At 38.3% G+C, this 15,304-nt stretch overlaps 1 protein-coding gene across 3 annotated transcripts in view; it reads left to right on the top strand.

The window, feature by feature from the left end:
* The first annotated feature begins 340 nt into the window (after positions 1-340).
* Positions 341-15,304, top strand: part of LOC129724525 (bestrophin-4) — a 46,930-nt gene continuing 31,966 nt past the window's right edge. Inside the window, exons 1-2 of one of the 3 annotated variants that reach the window (XM_055679494.1) lie at positions 341-542; positions 3,718-4,178. The gene's annotated coding sequence lies outside the window, so the exon portion shown is untranslated. The remainder of the gene's footprint in view (positions 543-3,717; positions 4,179-15,304) is intronic. The other 2 variants (XM_055679493.1, XM_055679492.1) reach the window with 2 other exon arrangements.

The following is a 15,304-nucleotide window of genomic DNA, read 5'->3' as shown; positions in this document are numbered from 1 at the left end:
TTCTGTGTTTTCATCTTACTCAATGGTGCTCAATATGGCCGATTCTCGTATATGTATCCGCTCTAGTGCCACCCTAACCATATCGAAACTTATCAGCTAACGAATACTCTCTCAAATGCAAATACACTGAACATACCGGCGTGCAGGTCGTCATATGACGTGTTTGAACGGTCACACACATTATGGCAACACACCTTTAAGTCGCAACAGGTAACAGAGCCGCAGGTACTCTGGGAGCGATCGTGGCGGTAGCCATTGTGTGTATATACCGGCGAAGCCCTGTTCGTGAGCAGAGTGTAACCAAGCAGAGAACAAATCCCCCAGCCGCGATCAGTCGGACAAAGCCATACGACGACGATCAGCCGCTCTACAAGTCAGTACTCAAAGTGCACTCGAATCGACCGGAGATCGGGTTATTCATTGGAAATAAGCGAGCTGACCGACTGAGTAGTGGTCTTAACGCGCCTCAATCGGGACCGTCCACTTCCATTCGCGCCGTTCTCGTCTCCCTGTTCATCAACGGTACTGGGTAATAAGGATCGGTAAAGTTTTATCTAAATCTATTTTGTAGTAATTATAGTTAGCGACAGACTATTCTTACACGTATTTTATTCAAAGCGATTATAAGTGGTATCATAGAGTCGATCAGTGTACGATAGTCGCTGTATTAGTAAGTGAATGAGTTTCTATGCAGCAATTCAATCAATTGTGGGTGACCTAAACGCGATTTTCGAAACTTCCATTGATGGTGCACAATAACAGCCCAGTGCAGCAGTATCACCAGAGGCAACAGAGCGAACGTGGTTTAACGGCGTAACACGAATCGATGGCGAAAAAAAATATATGTATATCGCGAAACATTCTCCATCCTCTCACGCACGTGTGCCTTTTGCTAGTACCGAGACACGGTTGAAGTAAATAGTTAGTTTAGTGTTGATTTTTTTTTTGTTAGTCAATGTCGAATGCTGCTGATGACCCGAATGCGCCGGGGAAAGCTTATTTTATGTCTGGAAACCAAGAAGGGTAGTGGTCGTGCTAATTACAGTTAATAGAAATGATAGTGACAGTGACACATCGCCTGACAATATGGATCACACTCGAGAAAACTGAACGGGTTTTGGCTGCCGAAATACATTCGTGAACAAGTGGCAGAAAAAAAAGAATGAAAGTTGATGATTCAGCTGGGAATGGCAAGCATCAATGAAAACACTTGTTGTTATTGTTTGAAACAAGGGTCGTAGAATTGATATAACTGCATAGCTGCACTTTTGTAACATGAGACTTGTCATATGGTTTGTTTTTAAACGAAAAGATAACTATTTCACAAAAAAAAATAAAGATATAATTATCGAAAATTGAGAATTTTTATGTTTTAGTCGTTTGACAATTTTTGCACTAGTGGTCAATTATGCACTTACATGACAGTTTATCACTGCGTACACTGACAGAGGTGTGGCCCTGAAGCTCGAACTAGAAAAAAATGAAAGATTATAGGTTTTTAGCCACTCCTATGACTTCTGGCGCCACCAGCGTTTCTTTAGAGACTCGAATCAGTTTTCTCGTAAACGTTGAAACGTGAAGCGAGGAACCCGGCGAGCAAATACTATGCGACACTCTCACGTAAGTTGACGCGTTTTGATAATGGCTAGGGGCACCAGAACTCACAGGAATGGTTAAAAAGCTATAATCTTTCTAGGGCAGCTGTTTCGAGCATTTTTTTTCTCGTTTTGGTCGGCCGGTGTTATTGATCTGCGATGCCACCAATTATATTCCTCTGTACGAACTACGCTTACTGCGTACATAATCAAAATTCAAAATACAAGTGTTGAACAAATTTATAACTTTGGCAAACTCACGCACATATTCAAACAAAAAACTGTTAGGCTTAGTTCTTTTTAATTATCGATTTGTTAAAACAACTTCCAGATGATGTAAGGTAATGTACAAGTTCGAAACAATGTAGACTAATTTCATGGCACATATAACTTATAAACAAATTACGGTTTTTCGAAACAATCTATCTCTCTAGTTTACAGAAACAAGTAAGCTGTTCCGATCATGATACAAAACAAGCCTTCGCATTCCACCATTAAATCCAACTTCAAAGCAAATATTTACATGAAATTTAGATGTTGTAGAAGCATTTTACTGAAAAATATACTGTATTTATGGTACATATATTCGATTCCATTATCACTGTTTGAAAACAAGACATAACCTTAATTATCAAATAAAAATAGAACATACATAAATTAACAAAAGAGAGAATTTGAAAAAACTTAAACTCACAATTTTAAAGCACAAATTTTAAATTTGATCTTCAAAACACTGGTTTACAAATAAATATGAAATTAAACTTAAAATTCATTTCGCTTAAACCGTAACACCACAAAAATATAATTATTTACATCAAAATGATTGAAATACAAAGGCTCCTTATTATAGCTTATAACTAAAACCTATTCTCTTCCAGTATCCGGATGCTCAGAGACTAAATTAACGAAATCTTGTGAGAATTAATATTATGTTATTAAGACCACACCTCCGTCGCCGTCTGGTGATGGAAATTCTAGCTTTGAGATCATTCAGCTCGATCCGTTGACGGAGAAAAGACCATTAGACCTTTCCCAGTCCCGAGTATTGCGACAGGTTCTCTGAGATGTATTGATCACCAGGCAGATAGGACAAAGCTTTGGAGTACATGTTTAAAGACTACAAGAAGTGTTAATAAGCTTTCATTTATGACAGCCACATTATACAATTGCATTCTTACTGAAACGATTCACAATGCAGTTTTGAACCAGCTAGAAAATTTCAATAAATGTTTTATGAGACTTTTCTAATTCATTTCAAATAAACCATAACATCTGACAAATATTTCTACTCATCCAACCTTTTCCTCCTACAGAGGTTCTGATTATTGACATTTTTGACTCAAGCCACACGTACCCCTCTAATTCATTGACACAAATAGACATTCAGATTGATTTCTAACCCTTTTCATACGAAAACAAAACTAGTTCCCGATTCGTTTTACATTACATCATTTTTGCCGAAGTGACTAGTAAAATGCACCGTGCAGTTACAGTTTCATCACCGCTTAACCAGTCGCTTATGGAAGTAGCTTGAAAAACAATAAAAACGAAAAACAACCAGGTAAACAGGAAACAGGCCACAGGTTGCAGCCCGGTCATTACTGGTGTTAAGTCGAAATGCACCGAAACAAATTTGCTAATTTCGCTTGAAGAAACATTCAGCAAAACCAATTACGTTGTCCGCTGATAATATGCTTGAACAAACTTATTTTCCCGGCTGTTAGCTTTTATGTTTTTGCGGCACACAAATGTTTAGATAGAATTTTGAAGATGAAACTCAGAGGAACATAATTGATTTCGCCATAAACCACCATACTCATTTTGTTTACAGTTGATTTTGGAGACAACTGCGTTCTGGACTATGGAAAAAATTCTCTTCATGGCTGACTAACCAGTCTCATTAAATCAATGATGAGTACATTCCGCAAAATTACTTAACGTATTTCTGAGCTAAAGGGTTGAAGTACATATTTGTATACTTAGTCTTCTGTGAGTAATTTGAATTTCCTATCCAACATGATAGATGTATTCTACATTAAGTATTCAATTGTATTTCGTAGGATTATTCTTTAAATTTCATATTTAATTATTGAACTGAATATTAATGAAAATTGAATTACAGTTTCTGCAGTGATTCTGGTCTGCTTCCTCATTAGTTGAAGGACACAGGCTTGTAAGTGCTACAAATCAAATTAATCAACTATTAGCTTGAACAAGTGGATACCAACAGTTCTAGTTATTATTGTGACCTGTCGCCTTGAGCACTTCTATTCGGGTGAAATTAAAAAACGCTCCAAAAGCTCGATACCTGCAAGGCTGTCTTTAGTGCAGAACACGAGCTGGTGAATTCCAATGCGTCATTCTTGTTGATTGCCTCTGCCGGCTGCCATGGTGTTGATTGTTAGCCAACTGGCCATGGCTATCAACGATGTTCCATTTGATCCATTCTATCGGTTCGTGTGTTTTGGATGCTGTGCCGGTTTAGAGGCGGTGAAACGACGTGAACCAATGGCAGGGCCATCATTCAGTAACAGCAACAGCGGCAACACCAACAACGACAAAAAAACTGGCTAATCCGGTCAGGTGAGCAAAGGTTTTTAACGAGCAAATGATTGGATTTGCGTTCCATCTCCTCTTTAGCCTTTGGCATTTTTCGGGTCAACTCTCCTTCTAGGGGCATGATTATTTGTTTATTACGGGAATTCCCCCGTTGGACCGTTTTGAAGTGTCGAGAAACTCTTCTTCCTATTCACCAAAGTTATTTAAACTTACTTAATCACTTAGAAAACTAGCTGTTAAGTAGAAATGGATAAAAGAAAACTGTATCCATAAGTGTATAATTGACCTCCACCGAACTATGATCGGGTTTTTGGGTAAGGGTTCTACTAATTTAAGTATAGAAATGGAGTCCACTTCACAAATGCTGGATTGTACTTATTTTATGCTGTTTTGCTTATGTTGTGATATAATCACCTGACAAAGAAAAGTGACCTATTTTCTTATCACATAATTTTCGAACAACAGTAACCAAATTTTGCTAGGAGCGGGGGCCTAGTGTGGTTGGTAACGTCTCCGCCAACCACGCTCGACGCCTGGGTTCGAATCCCACCGCCGACATAGGTGTCGATGGTTGTGAGGTGGCGTGATCCACTCACAACCAACCCAACTGGTCTAGATTCAATCCTAGCCGACACCGGGAGATTTTCTGAGGCGAAAAATCTCTGGGATCACGCCTTCCATCGCATGAGGAAGTAAAGCCGTTGGCGCCGGTCCGTTAATAAACGGGTCGTGAGTTAGGGTCCTGGGTGTGGAGTCGCCTCCCTGGGCTTCGGTGATTGGCCACAACAGTGGCGGAACTAGACCGACGGAAAATAAGCGAGAATAAAAAAAACCAAATTTTGCTGCCAAATCGTACACCGATTTTTTTCGAGGAGTAGAGTTTATTGACTTGTAATGAGAAAACTATTCAAAATTATGAAAAATCTGAATAACAATACATATTGTGCATATACTTTGTAGAAACTACCATTCCGCAAAAGCTCTTTTGAACATTTTTCATCATTCCAACTTTTTTTATAAGTTTTGTCCACCGTGATAATATGGCACCGACTTGCGTCGAAAATCGTCAATGTAATTTAATTTCTATGCGCAGAGGAGAATCTGCATGTATACTAGCGTCAACCCAATACACTTATTAATTTAATCAAAAACTTTCCAACAGCACTTGGAGTATGCATTGAAAACCAGACAGTATTATAACATCGACGGGTAGAGACTGGTAATGTTTTGCAATTTTGATTCCCGCAGAGAACGGCTGGTGAATAGACATAGCTTTTTCGTAATGTATATTCACAAAGTGACAGGCGAAGCCACGATAGAAACGCCAACAGTGCGAGGCTGAATGACTGATAAATCGCCACGCCAAGTAAGCTGACCAACATTCGGTTAACCGTAGTTCCCCTGCGAATTTCCAGTCTGTATTTGTTTGTATGTGTTTTTGTGAACGTTCCTATGTCATTCCGTTGCCACAGACTTCTTTGAAAGATGTTTTCAAAACATGACTTGACAATATTTGTCAACCTCAATGAAGGAAGGGAAACGCTTCATTGCTGGACAATACGTCCAAACAACAAATTTAAGTCGATTTAAAATTGGAAAAAAAAACATTTTCGACGGTCGGAGGCTCTAAATTGATTATTCTAGTAGTACATAGCTAGATCAAAAATCATTTTTAATACCCTATTTTTCAAAGCCTTATCCTCTTCATTTTATTGTTTTCATATCCAACCGAGGTTTCTGGAGAAATTTCCTATTCTTTTATGTATATTCTGAATCAAATGTTTTCCTTAAGAAATTATATGTACCTTATGAGTAATTTATTTGCCAGTTGACTTTAGCAGTGTTTTCGCATTCCCGCGGGTTTTCACAAAACGATTAGTTTTTATCACGAGCATGGATATGTACATTAACGCCTTGGGCTGCATTATCTGGTTGGTTGGTTATTTACGCACTTCCCCCACTATATAATTTCTACCACGGAACGGATTTCAAACATCGTAGAAAGTTGAAATATTCCCCTAACTTATGATATATTAATTGGCACATATTTTCAACAGTGAACTAGCGAAAACTTGAGTTGGGAAAAACTTCAATCAATTACAAGGCCTCCTCTCAACCATCTGTAAGCATACACTTCACTAACATCACAAATTTACACCAAATATTGCCTAATGCATGTTCGTCGTTACCACGGAAAGCTACAATCATCTAGAACTTTTCTGTAACAATATCCGAGCCATGTTAGGCATCAAGTTTAGACCGAGTGTCTTTGCTTTCAACCATTTGGTTACTGTTAATTATACTGTGTTATACTGTTTGTAGTGAGTATATATGTTGGTCGTGAAAAACTGAAAATAGTTTCGGTAATGATTTTTATGTTTTAATTGCACATTGATTGTCAATCAATCACAAGTAAAACATCAACAACGTTTACCTTGTCACTTGTTTAGGTAGGTACCTACTTTACTCTTTTGTCGACCATCATAGAGATTCTATGCTGAATGCTTCGTACAGCTCGTGATTCATGCGCCTACAGATCAGGGATGTCACATATACAGATTAATCTGTATTTTACAGATTTTCGGGCAGAAGAAAGGTTACGAATCTATATATACAGATATACAGATTTTCGTCAAAAAGTTCAGATTTACGGATTTTTCATAATCGATACTAACTTATATGAACCCTCCAAAATTTCATGCATTGAACACTAGGCAAACTAAAAATATTGTTTTTCACGAGTTTTCAATTTCTCACACGTTCATATTTTAAAAGGAAGGAGATTTAAATGTGGTAACCCTGCTGCAGATGAATGATCGCAGGATTCCACGCTCGAAGACCCCAATCTGCCGATCTGCCTTTTCCCACGCTTACAATTCGTGTTCGTAGAGCGTCACCAGGAGGATCAGCGTCATGAAAAGCGTAAATTTTATGCGGATATGTAGGCTTGGTTACGCAATCCGTGATAAGCCCTGTTCGCTACCAACAACAATACACGCTAAGCACGCTTAGCCTTGGGGCTAATAGCGGTCTCGATCAACTAGATTAGTTAAGAGAATTCGTTATCGATATTGTTTTTTTTTTTTGGCACATTTTGCATGTGTAGGAGAAGTACAACGATACACCGTGCCCCAGTGCTGATTCGAGAAAATTTCCAGCTCGAAAAGATCCTCGACTCGATCGGGATCGCGTGGGAGAGCTAGCCGACCGACATCGCTAACCACAGAGCCCCGGGGACCTGTTCGCTACCGCAATCCGTTTTTTCCACTCGCAGCTCACTTCATTATCACGCGTTATTAGTGTTCCAAGATAGACGAACTCATCAACCACTTCGAAAGTATCTTCTTCCATCCCCACTGCTGCACAAACGCCCGTAATATTGCAACACTCTCTGCCAGCCACCATTTTACTTTGTTTTGACAATGTTTGTGGTAAGTCCAATCCTGGCAGCTTCTCTTATTAGAGCCGTGAAGGCCTTCTCCACAGCTCTACGATTAACACCGATGATATTGAATTCGAGAACCCCTCCCCTTGCTTCAGACCATCCAATGTCACAAACGTCTCCGAAATTTCATCCGCTGTCCTGAAGCGACTCAGCTTAATCAGTTTTTTTTAGGGAAACCATGTTCAAGCATAACCTGCCACAACTTCTTGCATTTCACCTTGAAGTCTATAAACAGATCATGCGTATGGCATCTGCATGTTGTGTTTTCTAAGCTCGTCGAGGATCTGTCTCAAGGTAAACATCTGGTCCGCTGTAGATCGTCCCGCTCGAAAACCGCACCGGTATTCACCAACAAAACTTCTTACAGCGGCTATGGAACAGGATGCAGGAGAAAATTTTAAACGTGGAATCGACGAGGGTTATACCTCGATAATTGTTACAGTCGAGTCTGTGTCCTTTCTTATAAACAGGGTATATGAGTCCTTCCAATATGACCGCAGGTAGTTTTTTCTCAGACTGTACTCTCAGAATAATTTGGTGAATTGCACTATACAGCAATTCGCTTCCGACCCCGATCGTTATTATATACTGATTCCATACTGATATACTGATTCGTTATTATATACTACGTTATTATATACTGACTTTGCTGCTTACTCGAAGGCAAGACTAGCCTTCACTGGCATTTCGATGGTTGTCCCGTCGTTTAATGCCTTGCAGCGAAGGAACAATCTGGGAAGCAGCCGTGATGACTGTCAATGATGCTGAAAAGCATCATGTCAGCCAGGACGCATATTGCCTCGTATTACACGCGCATGCTACGCGCATATGACCCTCAGGCACATGAGCCTGTAGGTGCTTTCCAGTTTACCGCGGTAACCGGAAGTACCCAACGCTTTCGACCACACGGATCCGCCATACCTGAGTATGGACGTTGCCACGCTAGCTAGCAGTTTACGCCTGCTGCTAAATACCGCCGAGCTATTCGCGCAATAATGCCGCTATAGTCGTGGAAGCTTTTTTGCAGGCGTATTCGATGTGGCTCCCAAACGTGAGCTTGTCATCGACCATCGCTCCCAAGAGCTCCAAGGATCGCTTCGAGGCGATAGTGCATCCACAGGCACTGATCGCCGCCTTCTGTTCCGATTTGCGGTTGTTCACCACGATGACCTCTGTCTTATGATGCGCTAACTCCAGTTTCCTGGAGTGCATTAAATCCTCAACTACGCGTATGGATAGCGCGGCTTTCAACTCGACTTCGCTGACCGACTCGCCGTAGATCTCTAGAGCTATATCGTCTGTGAAGCCCACAATCACCGCTCCCGGTGGAAGCTTCAGCTTCAGCACACCGTCATACATCGCATTCCACAGTACCGGACGCAGGATGGAACCTTGCGGTATCCCTGCGGTAATCGAGACGCATTTCTGACCCTCATGTATGTTGTAGACTAGCACTCGATTCTGAAAGTAGTTTTTTTCCAGAATCTTGTACAGTGGCACCGGCACTCCGAAAGCTGAACTGGTTGCTTGACAGACCGGTTTCACAAGAATGCAAGATATTCTTTTCTGAGTCTATTTTAATTAGGGTAAAATTTAATGATATCCTTTACGACATATTAGCTGGAAGTATTCACCCCCCCCCCCCTTCCTCTTATGACGAGCTTTGAAACATTCCTCAAAAGAAGCGTACGCGGCACGCACCCGTCAATCAATATCTCGTCTCAGATCTTGGAAATGAGCTTTTCAAATTGGACCATGTCCATTAGGGTGTCCCAAAAAAAATCGATGTTGAAAAAGTCAAGGTGCTCAGCCCTAAAATAGCATTTTTGTAGAACATTTCGACTTTCTAAAAAATTGTTTTCAGGTTGCCCAAACGTGATTTATGAAAAAATAACTTTTCTAAGCTACAAACCCACTTTTTTGCACTTTTTTCCATTCTGTTCGATTCCTACATTTTTTCGTACATTTTTTTTATTTTTGTGGGGTTGTTTTTGAATATTTTTACTGGTTTGGTTCAGCATTGTATTCAGTTTTTTGACTCCCAGAGCCCATTTAACATCACAAAAAAAAATTTTTTTCTAATGATTTTTAGATAAAACCCTTCAAAACACAAATAAAAAAAATTTTTGAGCAAGAACTGAAATTTTCATTGCAAAGCGGGATTTACCACGCTAATTTACATGAAAAAAGATACTTGATATCTTATCGGGGAGCTGAGATATTGGCATTTTTCTATGTGATGGAAAACTATGCATTTTAACAAATATGTTAAATAACTGTTTTATTTTGGGAGATAAAAAATAAAAATGTTCAGAAAACAAATGCATTTTTGGATGGCTGATAACTTAGTAGAAGGTTTCAAAATTTGGAAAAATCTACGAAAAAGTTAGAACGAAAATTATGATTTTTCGTGCCTTCTAATAGAAAACTCAATGTTGCTCGTAATGTGTAAGAGATAGAAACATGATGTCTTCGGTAAAGTTTCTTGTTTCAAGATAACTAAAAACTTTGTCGAAGACACCTTGCGTCTATCTTATTCTGATTAAAAAGTAAATTTTTTATCTCACTTGTTGGTGGATTGATCACCCTTCTTTCTACATTAAAAGATGCATTTTTGAATATCCTGAAACTTCTCCGAACATACCTCATGGCTATAATCAACATTTGAATTACTATTTAGGAAATTATACGCACAAACGGCAAAATAAAACACTGTGCAATGGAGATATTGAGCTTTAGTGGCATTTTTGACAAAATGCAGAGTTGTCCATCACATGTAAAAACGCCGCAGTAAAAATTTCAGTTCTTGATCAAAAAAAAATTTTATATGTATTTTGAAGGGTTTAATCTGAAAATTATAAGGAAAATTCTTTTTTTTTGTGATGTTCAGTGGGCTCTGTGAGTCAAATAATTGAATGTGATGCTGAACCAAACCATGCCAAATGTTCAAAAACAACCCCACAAAAATAAAAAAATATATATGGAAAAATTTAGGAATCGAACAGATTTGAAAAAAGTGCAAAAGGATTGGTTTATCGCTTGAAAAAGTCATTTTTTCATGAATCACGTTTGGGCAACCTGAAAACGACCTTTTAGAAAGTCGAAATGTTCTACAAAAATGCTATAAATAACATGAGCACCTTGACTTTTTCAACATCGATTTTATTGGGACAGCCTAACGTCCATGTACGACCATACATGAAAGTCCAGAGGATTAGGACCCGTGAGCTCCCAGCTCGAGAAGCCACAAAGTATTATCGCGAAAATCAGTCATATTCTCGCCACACCACATCTAGACGATATTCGCCGTGTGAGCCGATGCGCCGTCCTGTTGGAAGACGTAATGATCCTGACCCCCCTAGAGGTCCTGATAATCCGCGGCCACAACCTACTCCAGAATCTTGATCTTATAGTACGCGGCGTTGATTTTCACGTTTTTCTGGATAAACACTTGCATACGGTTCCCAAACCATCACTGACGAGGCGCTCTGGAACCGCAGGAAGTTTATATAGGATGGGGAGATGCTGGCCAATGTCGGCGCTCACAACCGATTTGATACATTTGTGTGCTCTGCTTTTATTTCATCCGGACATTTTCTAAATATAGAAAAGAGATTTTTATTTCATATTCTAGCATATATTCGAATTCTACCGTATGTTCAAAAAATTCCCGGCAATTACACTTAGTAACAACAACAGTTAATAGGCATTTATTATTATTAACTAATTCTATGTGAAAATGCTGTGAACGTGGATATAAACAGTTGTGACAGAAAAAAGCGAAATTTTTAATAAGTTTTCTGTTAAAGCAGCATATTTTTTATTCTATCAAATACGTGTTGGTACACTAGGGTATTTTTTGCCAATTATTCAACAAAATGTTTCATCGCCTTGCAGTGCTCAACTTTAGCCGATTCGAATGTCGTTCCTTCTTTTTTGAAAGCCAATTAAATACCAAAGAAGAAATCCATTGTCCACCTGCTCACACCGCAATCATAACTGAATGCCTTAAGTTGAATAAATCGCCAAAAGGCAGACACAAAATCCCTCGCAATATCCTACACATTTATTGTCTTGGTCTGGCTTAAAGCAGTAATCACGTAGCGGAAAGCTGCGCTGTTAGATAACAGAGAGGATCGCGATTTTGTGGCAATCGACAACTGACATCATGCTGCTGGCTTCAGGGGAAATTATAATGAAGATCTAAGACCTGTGAAACGGTTGATTTCCAATAGAAAATCACAAATTATTTTTCCTAGTATTATCTTTTCAAAAAGTATAAACTTGTTCTGAATTCAAATTAAATGCATTTCAAATTTAACCATCTCAAATAATTTGTTTATATGACGACTGAAACGGTTAGTTTGATGGGTTTATCGGCTTAATCAGTCCGAGTATACTAGCAAAAACGATTTGTTTTTTCTTATTCCGACAGTTTCGGTGACTTTATTTCACCTTTTTCAAGGAGTAGAAAGGATAATCGTTCTATTGTTAAGTGTGTTGGTGTCCAACATCGGTTGTCTGATGTGTATTACAAATGGCGTCCCACTTTGGTGCATGTGTACCTTTTTTTGTGTGCTACACTGTATAAGCTTCTGAAGCTTTTTCTAGCACTTACTTTTTTCAAGCACTTTTATGGCAATTTCACTTTAATCGGGTAATAAACATTCTAAGCTGTTGGTTTTGCGTCTTCCTCTATATAAATTATATTGATAAAACCTCTTCCGAACAAGATTTCAAGTTGGTTTATAATTATTAGTTTTTTTGTAAAAATATAAATTTTACAATTTTTCGAACTACAGCCAACAAAGTTTGAGTGAATTGCTATGTTCATTGTATGTCTCTATTACGAAACGAAGTATCTCGTAGTTATTCTTGAAGTATTATCTCTTCAATTGAAACCAACAATGAACAAGTTGTACTGCCTTTTAATTGAACTAGATATCTTAGTTCTTACTTTAGTCGCTGCCACATAACATGCGACCAGTTATCAGAACCGACGATCATTTCCATTATGCATAGTTGACTTCGTACTGAGAGATCTGTAAGGATGTGAACGTTCGAATTTCATTAGCGAATATCCGCCCAAATGGTGTCCAAAAGCACAGGTGCTACACTTCGATTACTGCAATAACCATCTGAGCTCTCAACAGATTCGTACCTACAGGTATGAAGAAAAAACTTCCAACTTCGGTGCGTGCTCTATTGAACGTTTACTAAGAAGTTAGCCACAGCACGGACGTCTCATTTTCCATTTTATAGCTGTTTGCTGTTAGTTTTATGGAATGTCATAAAAGCCTTATGGTGACGTGATAACTGAGATTTTCAAATCGTGCGCGGCACCGGAGAACCTTGTCAGCTGCCACGTGGAAAGACTATGAATCAATGCACTTATAAAATAAGTGGTTATTCGAGTAAGAACATTAATTGAAGTTAATAAATATGCACATTTTATTACCACTTTCGTTAGATGCAATGCTATTTTGAAACTCAGGTAGATAACATAATAAAAGTATTACTTACAAACAAGTATTCTTAGACATTACACCTATGATCACTTTTGTTTAATACATTAAAAAGCTAGACCCCGGAAACATACACCAGTCGCATGATCCAGCCATTTAAGAAACAAATGAGAAATCCAATGAAAGCAAAAGTTTGCGCAATAAAAAAAAATTATTCAAACAAACCATCCGCTATGGCGAGAATATGTGCAAAGAAAGAGCAAAACAAAAACCTCGAAACCCGGCACCGCCATTCAGGTTTTTTTATTATATCGGTATATTTGGGCTGATGTATAACTACCCTGTGTCTGGGGGAGCGAACCAGCAGATAGTAATTCACGATAATTGCGTTAGCATAATAGAGCACCTCGTGATTAACGCCACCCCCATTGAACACACTTCACAAGGGGGCTTGAATGCTGCTTGCTGGTGCACGATGAGCTAAATTTTCTGCCCGGCTAAAGCCGCCAGCATTTGCGCTTGTCTACTGCAGTTTTAGGCCGATGAACTGTCACTTTTTGTTAGGTATATTTGTTCGGAACTGATCTACTGTGCACGCACTCCATGTGGAGGTAGGCCATAATGACAATATTCAGGGGAATTCTGGGGGTCTGAAACTAATTTTACATGGTTGTAATAATTATAAAAATTGTACTTTTGGAAATACTGGTGGAACTGTACAAAATGTATACTGAGAGTGGAGAAAATTATATCGAACGTGCAGGTTAATAGATCTTTGCGATTAATTTCACCTGCATTTTAAACTAATTCACAAAAAATAACCCAGCATCACTGGACGATCAACTTTAATTTAATTGCGTAAGGCAAAAACAGGTTTTAACGATACGAACAAGTTGTGACAGAGTTGATGAAAATTGTCAATCGTTTTATAACCCTGTAATTTCAGATTTTTCTCGCAGATTGGCCTCTTTAATACAACAAACAACAACGATACAAATATTTCTTGGCCCACTGAAAAAGATAAAGTGGTACAATCTTAGGTTGACTAAAATGTCAATCGTTGTATAATTCAGCAACCTTATTAAGACTCGTAGATCAGCTCCAACTAAGTATTTAACTAAGAACTTTCACTAATCTATATAACTCATATATATATATATATATATATATATATATATATATATATATATATATATATATATATATATATATATATATATATATATATATATATATATATATATATATATATATATATATATATATATATATATATATATATATATATATATATATATATATATATATATATATATATATATATATATATATATATATATATATATATATATATATATATATATATATATACATATATATATATATAAATATATATATATATATATATATATATATATATATATATATATATGCCGAATATTATCAACTGAATTATGGAGGCGGGGGCCTAGCGTGGTTGGTAATGTCTCCGCCAACCACGCTCGACGCCTGGGTTCAAATCCCAACGCCGACATAGGTGTCGATGGTTGTGGGGTGGCGTGATCCACTCACAACCAACCCAACTGGTCTAGATTCAATCCTAGCCGACACCAGGAGATTTTCTGAAGCGAAAAAAAAGCGAAAAAACTGAATTATGGATAATTAAATGTCTTTGACTAGTATTAATGTGAAGTTCTTTTCACGAAAAAAAATTTCTGTAACAACATCGGGGCTGAAAACTATTTCTATGTAGGTAACTATGAAATTCGTAAATAGATGAGAGATTTCCAATATAAAAATAAAACTACGTGATTCACAAAGTTTTATTCGCAGCTTCAAAGATGTGTCGTAACTTACTTTACTTTACTTTCTTTGTTGGCCGACTGACCGTCTACTGGACAAGGGCCGAACGAATAAAAGATATTCAGCTTCATTTGTCTTGGGCAGCCGTTCTCCAGTCACCTCGCACACCAGCAAATCTTCTCTAACCGTGCACATCCATCGAGTGCGAACTACCACGGAGTCAACGGGCGCTTCCTGGTTGCTGAAAATAGTATTGGCGCTCTCTCGTCAGACATGCTAGCTACAAGTCCAGCCCATCAAAGCCTGCCAAGCTGTATTACCTTCACTAAAACACCACGTTTTTATACCTGGTACAACTCGTGATTCATTCGCCTGCACCACCCTCCATCTTCCAATTTACCGCCAAGTATCGATCGCAGAACTCTATGCTTAAAAAC

The sequence above is a fragment of the Wyeomyia smithii genome, chromosome 2 (assembly GCF_029784165.1).
Source record: "Wyeomyia smithii strain HCP4-BCI-WySm-NY-G18 chromosome 2, ASM2978416v1, whole genome shotgun sequence".
Lineage (NCBI taxonomy): Eukaryota > Metazoa > Arthropoda > Insecta > Diptera > Culicidae > Wyeomyia > Wyeomyia smithii.
The sequence above is the reverse complement of the archived record's forward strand: the minus strand, read 5'-3'. Positions and strand labels throughout refer to the sequence as shown.